Source organism: Boleophthalmus pectinirostris, unplaced genomic scaffold, assembly GCF_026225935.1.
Source record: "Boleophthalmus pectinirostris isolate CB_2022bp ecotype Guang Dong unplaced genomic scaffold, ASM2622593v1 HiC_scaffold_21, whole genome shotgun sequence".
NCBI classification, from domain to species: Eukaryota; Metazoa; Chordata; class Actinopteri; order Gobiiformes; family Gobiidae; genus Boleophthalmus; species Boleophthalmus pectinirostris.
In genome coordinates, this window is record NW_026571175.1 from 7,831,549 (window position 1) to 7,838,164 (window position 6,616).

Consider the following 6,616-nt stretch of genomic DNA (forward strand, 5'->3'; position numbering starts at 1 on the left):
AGACCAGAGACTTTTCACATGTTTCATTGTCTGTTTGTTTGGACATTTCTCAAAATATAAGTTTGCATTTTAGTTCATCTTTTTAGTTTATTTTTAGTTTGTTTGTTATTATTTATTTGCATAAAATAACTGTGTCAAATAAATTTGGCTTTAATTTTGTTGAAGAGATTTAAACCATGTTATAAAATTTTTACCTCCTCGAAAACAAAACTGAAATTTGTGTTTTGTTTCATTCACAGATATTTCAGTAACACTTTATTATTAGTCTGTCTGCATCTCCAAAGCTCAAAATGCACACATGTACAAATAACTTCAAAAGGCAATCAAATAAATGATTATGACTAAACTTCTAGCTTTATTCTAGTGTTTCTCAAAGTGTTTCTCAAAAATGGTTTGTTTTGCATTTGCATTTTGCCTCTAGTCCGTACAAGACACTATGATGAAAGCGATGCCACCCTCGCTGAAACTAACTCATGAACTAGAGCCCTGCATAAAATGACCAAGTCAAAATGATCTGCCTACTGCAAAGCCAAGCAAACTGTACTGCACTGAAACACTCTGCACCCTTTTTTAGGCCCTCACCCACAGTTTGAGAACCACTTCTTTAAGAGAACTTCCACTGGCACTTTACACAAAACTGTGAAGAAGGAGGGTAGGATTTTTTAACCTGTTTTTTCAAGTTCCTAACTGGAATGAAAATGTAACATTCTCTTACTGGTGTTGGAGTGGGATTTACCTCTGCACATTATCAAACCAAATGCACATCGACCAATGAGATTAATTTGGTCTTCCAATATTTTATGTTATTAGCTTTTGTTTACAGACCAAGAGTTTGCCAAGCCAGTCTTTTCAAGTCTTTTGAACTATATCGCTTTTGTTTCTGGTTCTGATATTGTCATATTTTAGTTTTGGGATTCGGACATCGTAATTGTGTGGTTGTTGGATCCTAACAGCGAAAACCAGCTCGAGAAATTTATTTGCGAACTCCATAACTGCAAAAGGGAATCAGATCTGTGTGACTGCAAACCTCCATTCAAACTGTTTCCCTTCCCAACGGAATTGAAAAATAGTGAACTGTGAAGGATGAAAAAGGAAACCTTTGGCTGTCTAAGAAATCATCCCGAGTTTGCAGTGAACATTTTGTATGTGGAGCATCATCAAAGCAAAATCCCGATCCCTCACTCAACCTCGGTTACAAATTTAAAAACTCAACGCCAAAGCAAAAGGCACCAGCTGTTCACCAAGAAACACCTTCCACTGCAAAGAGACCAAGACGTGATGTTGCTGTAAAACCACAAGAACAAGAAAGTGCGAGCTCAGCCTGTTTGTCTTCTGTACCTCTCGCTTAACAAACAGGATCCATCAACCACACAATTACAATGTCTGAATCCCAAAACTAAAATATGACAATATCAGAATCAGAAACAAAAGCGACATGATTCAAAAGACTAGAAAAGACTGGCTCTGACAATAGACTCATCCCACTGGGAAAACAAACATGGCGGTTTGATGCTCACTTTTTCAGAAAATCCTTCCCAGTATGCATTGCACGATGGCCGGAAGTCCGAGATTCTTGATGCGTGTATGAAAACAAACTCTTGGTCTGTAAAAACTCCCTAATATCATACAAATACACATCATGACAAACCCAGATGCATTTGTGAACTTTTATTAGACGAACTGCAACATAAATTTTGATTAGTTTTTGCTTTGCGTTTCGTCTTGCTCTTCAAATCAGCGCGTTGAGGAGGGAGCCTGTGTGCGCTGTACGTGGAGAGGAGTGAAATTGCGAAAAGACAAGGAGTGAGGTAGTAATTTACCACATGACGTCACAAAGTGGAACAGTGTTTTCAGTTTGAGAGAAGAACCGAGTCTAAATGTGCAGGGTTTGTGAGTTAAACATGTGAATGAAACAAAACCCAACTCCAAGAAACATTACAACATAAACGGGGAAACAGAGTATTTTGGGCCCTTTCACTGTTTTTTGTTTTTGAATGAGTTTTTGCTCGCTCATCAAAAACGTTGCTCCATCCGCCCCCACGTACAAGTGACCCATAATGCAATCAAAACAAAAGTGCAGAAGTGGGTCACATGGTGTTTATGTCTCAGACCATGTTTCTTCATCATTCTCTTTGTCCCTGTTTATTTTTACTCCACAGAATTCCCTCAGAGTCACAGAGCGCCTCAGCTCTCCCAAAAACAACACGGAGCCTCTGCTGTGGCCCCGCTCCTCCAGCCTCCTGTCATCTGCTCTATCTTTATACTCTCCAGCTCTGCTCTGTCGCTTTTTCTCATCCTCTATCTCCCCCTTTCTCCCCCCTGCTTTTCTGTCCTTCCCCCTCTCCCTCTCTTCCTCTCTCTCTCTGTCCCCTCCTCTGTTTGTTTTTTTTTCTACCAACATGCAAAGACAATTAAAAAAAGAACAAAACATAGAACATACAGGTCCCTCCCTCTGCTTTTCTGTCCTTCTCTCTCTCTCTCCCTCTTTCTGTCTCTGTCTCTCCTTCTCGTTCTTTTTCTCTCTCTTCCTCTCTATCTCTCTCTCTGTGCCCCCCCTCAGCTTTTCTGTCCTTCTCTCTCTCTCCTTCTCTGCCCCTCTCTCCTTCTCTCTGTCTTCCTATCTCTCTATTTTCTTTCTTTCTTTCTTTCTGTCTTTCTGTCTCTCTCTCTCTCTCGGCCTCACTATTCTTCTCTCAATTCTCTCTCTCTCACTCTCTGTCCCTCGCTCCTTTTCTCTCTCCCTCCCTCTCTCTGTCTTCTCTCTCTCTCTCTCTCTCTCTTTTCTTTCTATCTCTCTCTCCCTCTCTATCATTCTCTCTAATTCTCTCTCTTCCACTCTCTGTCTCTCTCTTTTTCTCTCTCCCTCTCTCTCTCTGTCTTCCCTCTCTCCATCTCTCTCTCTCTGCCACTCTCTCTCTCTCTCTTTCTTTCTCTCTAATTCTCTCTCTTCCGCTCTCTGTCTCTGTCTTTTCCTCTTACCTCTCTCTCTCCATCTTTCTCTCTCTCTCTCTCTCTTTCCCCCTCTTCCTATCTCCTTCTTTCTTTCTAGCTCTCTCACCCTCACTATCCTTCTTTCCAATTCTCTCTCCCGCTCTCTGTCTCTCTCTTTTTTTTCTCTCTCCCTCCCTCTCTCTGTCTTCTCTCTCTCTTTCTCTCTTTTCTTTCTATCTCTCTCTGTCTCCCTCCCTATCATTCTCTCAAATTCTCTCTCTTCCACTCTCTGGCTCTCTCTTTTTCTCTCTCCCTCTCTCTCTCTGTCTTGTCTCTCTCCATCTCTCTCTCTCTCCATCTCTCTCTCTCTCTGTCTCTTTCTTCTCTCTCTCTCTTTTCTTTCTATCTCGCTCTCTCCCTCTCTGTTATTCTCTCTAATTCTCTCTCTTCTGCTCTCTGTCTCTCTCTTTTCCTCTTACCTCTCTCTTTCCATCTTTCTCTCTCTCTTTTGCTCTTACTTTCCCCCTCTTCCTATCTCTATCTTTCTTTCGATCTCTCTCACCCTCACTGTCCTCCTCTTCAATTCTCTGTATCCTGCTCTCTGTCTCTCTCTCTTTTTCTCTACCTCTCTCTGTGTCTTTTGCTCCCTTTTCCTATCGCTCTCTCCCTCTCTTTTCCCATTTTTATGTCTTTCTCTCTCTCTCTCTCTCTTTCTTTCTGTTTCTCTCTGTGTGTGCAGAGAGCATAGAGCTGTTGAGTTGTATCACCTCCACACAAACACGTGAGTGCCCCCTACAGGCCTGTGGTAGATGACACTGTCTGTCTGACTCACTAAACATGATTGACAGGTCTATCTACAGTCCACTCTCTTTGCAGAACCCCTCAGCACTTAAAGAAAACAAAACACACTGACTTGATTGTTTTGTTGTTCACTTTTTTTTCCCCTTTAAGGCGTCAGAAGCGATGAATGACCTCAGAACAGGCAACAAAAAGGAGCGCTTCTCCAGATCTGAGCCCTTCTGGATTTCGTCAGGAGTACTTTGTGAAATGCAGTAACCTTTGTGTTTTAGGGTGGGTCAAAGGAGGAGGACATGACAATAAACAAGGACTCAGTTGTATTAAAAAGTGTTTATTTGGGTAAACATTTTGGTTACTCTTTCCACTGCAAGTCTACAAGCGTTAGATCAAGTCCTCAATTTTGTTAAGTAAATTAAGTAAAAGTACAGATATGCAGGTATAAAGTTACTTGAGTAAAAGTATCACATGAAAAAAATCTACTTAAGAACCTGTTTAAAAATGTACTTTAAGAGTAAAAAGTAAAAGAACTTCACTCAAGTGGTGTTATATATTTTGGTCAACACAATTCAGTTTCTTCATTTTCTTCTTATGAATTTTGTGTGTTTATTTTTGTTTGCTCCACTCCGAACTTTAAACTCAAAAACTCTTAACACGGACATGGTAAAAGATAACTCCTAAAATCACATGAGAAGTACTTTTGACTTTTGAGTCCAGTTCAAAAATGTAGCAGAGTAGAAAGTACAGATACTACATGTTCTCAAATGTTGTGAAGTAAAAGTAAAAAATATCCACTGTAAAACGTACTTAAGTAAAGTACAGAGACCTAAAATTTTGACTTAAGTACAGAACTATTTGTACTTTGTTAGCTTCTACGACTGTCTAAAAGTGACAAGATCTTTTGCTGACTATGAAATCATTTGAATATTTGTGTTTCGTGCACTTTCTTCTTTGGTGTGGTTTGTTCCAGATTGATTTTGAAATCTTTATATCCTCAGTTACATTAAGTTCATCTGAAAACATGAATCACTTCAGCAGATGTTACAGTCACACACTTCCTTTTTCTGCTTGATTAATATATCTATGGCTATTTTTAGATACTCAACCCACCCAAATTTTTATCTCCTGCCTCACTGTCTCTTTCTATCTCTGTCTGTCACCCCCCTCTCTCAGTCTTGACCTCTCTCTTTCTCTATTTCTCCTCTCTCTTCCTTATCCTGCCTCTCCCTCCCCTCTTCTCTCTTTCTCTTGGTGCGCTCATCTGTCTCTCCATCTGCTCCTCTGTACATTCCCTCGTGGGTGGACCAAAGACCACAGCCGTAAATCCAACTCTTTCAGCATTTTACAGAGCACTCCTCAGCAGCTTTCTCTCACATGGTTTTTCTTTGTAAGAATCTTCAGCTGGAAATAGACCAGGGTTTCTCAAACTGCGGTCCACCTCCCATCAGTGACGCAGACCAGCTAGAAAATGTTACACTTTATAATTCATATATAGTTCATTATGAATGAAGTCGTATTAAAGCCACAGTATGTAACTTTTTGGTCAAACATAGACTAAAAGTGTGGCATAAGATATAAATCCATCTCCATAGTTATGGTTTTAACTTTCTGTTTCCATGGAGTAATGTAGGTGACGTCGCCTCCAGAAAGTTACATACTGTATCTTTTATGCTTATTACTTTTATTATTACTGAAGGGGTGTGGGTTGGGTTTCTTGTATTAAGTAGTTACTAACCATCCATCCATCCATTTTCTTCTGCTTATCCAGGGCCGGGTCATGGGGGCAGCAGTCTAAGCAGAGACTCCCACACATCCTTCACCCTGAACACTTCCTCCAGCTCCTCTGGGAACCCTAAAGAGTTCCCAGGCCAGCCTAGAAACATCCCAGCATGTCGTTGGTCTTCCCTGGGGCCTCCTTCCGGTGGGACATGTCCGGAACACCTCCCAATGGAGGCGCCCAGGAGGCATCCGGAACAGATGCCTGAGCCACTTCAGCTGCTCCTCTTGACGTGGAGGAGCAGTGGCTCTACTCTGAGCTCCTCCCGTGTGACTGAGCTCCCAGCCACCCTGTGAAGGAAACTCATTTCAGCCACTTGTATCCGTGATCTCGTACTTTCGGTCATTACCCAGAGGTCATGACCATAGGTGAGAGAAGCCTGCCTCAAGTGAAGGAGTTCAACTATCTCGGGGTTACTAACTATTAATATACTTTTTGTTAATTATTAATTAACTTTTTGTTAACTATGACTTCAGTCTTTATTCATGTTTTATTATGGATAATTAGTTATTATAAAGTGTTGCCAAAAATTATGATTTTACAAATGTCTTTTGTGTTCAGTCTATGTTCAGTTTTGCAATAGTTTGTACAGTACAGTAAGTGTATAATTTCTTGCAGTTATCAGTACTTTAATTTGTATTTTTGGGAGTTTGGGTTGTCTCAGTTAAAACTTGAAACCTAAAGCAATCTCTGCTAAATTGTGTGAACTATTTATTTTCAGCTCTATCTCTGAAACTCTATATTTGCATTTTGCTTGGGTAAGAAAGATGACTTCATTTCATTCTGAAGTAATCTTAGCAGACTTGTAGCACTTCTGTCACGTATCGAGGCCAGTCTCTGAAACTGGACCTGGTCTGAGCCTATGGACTTAAAGACACTTACATAAGAAGTGTGGGTGATATGGACATGTCAACACTGAGCTCTGGGACATCTGACAGCTCTATGAGAGACACGGCATTCTTTCTTTCTTCATTTATGGAGGGTTTGATTAAGAATTCTTTGATCAGTTTTCTGCTTGGGAGTCTGTTTTGGATAATGTCTGTTTGGTTATAAATGTAGAGAATATCCATAATGTGCCCATTATTTTCCCGTAATGTCTTTATAATCTGCTTC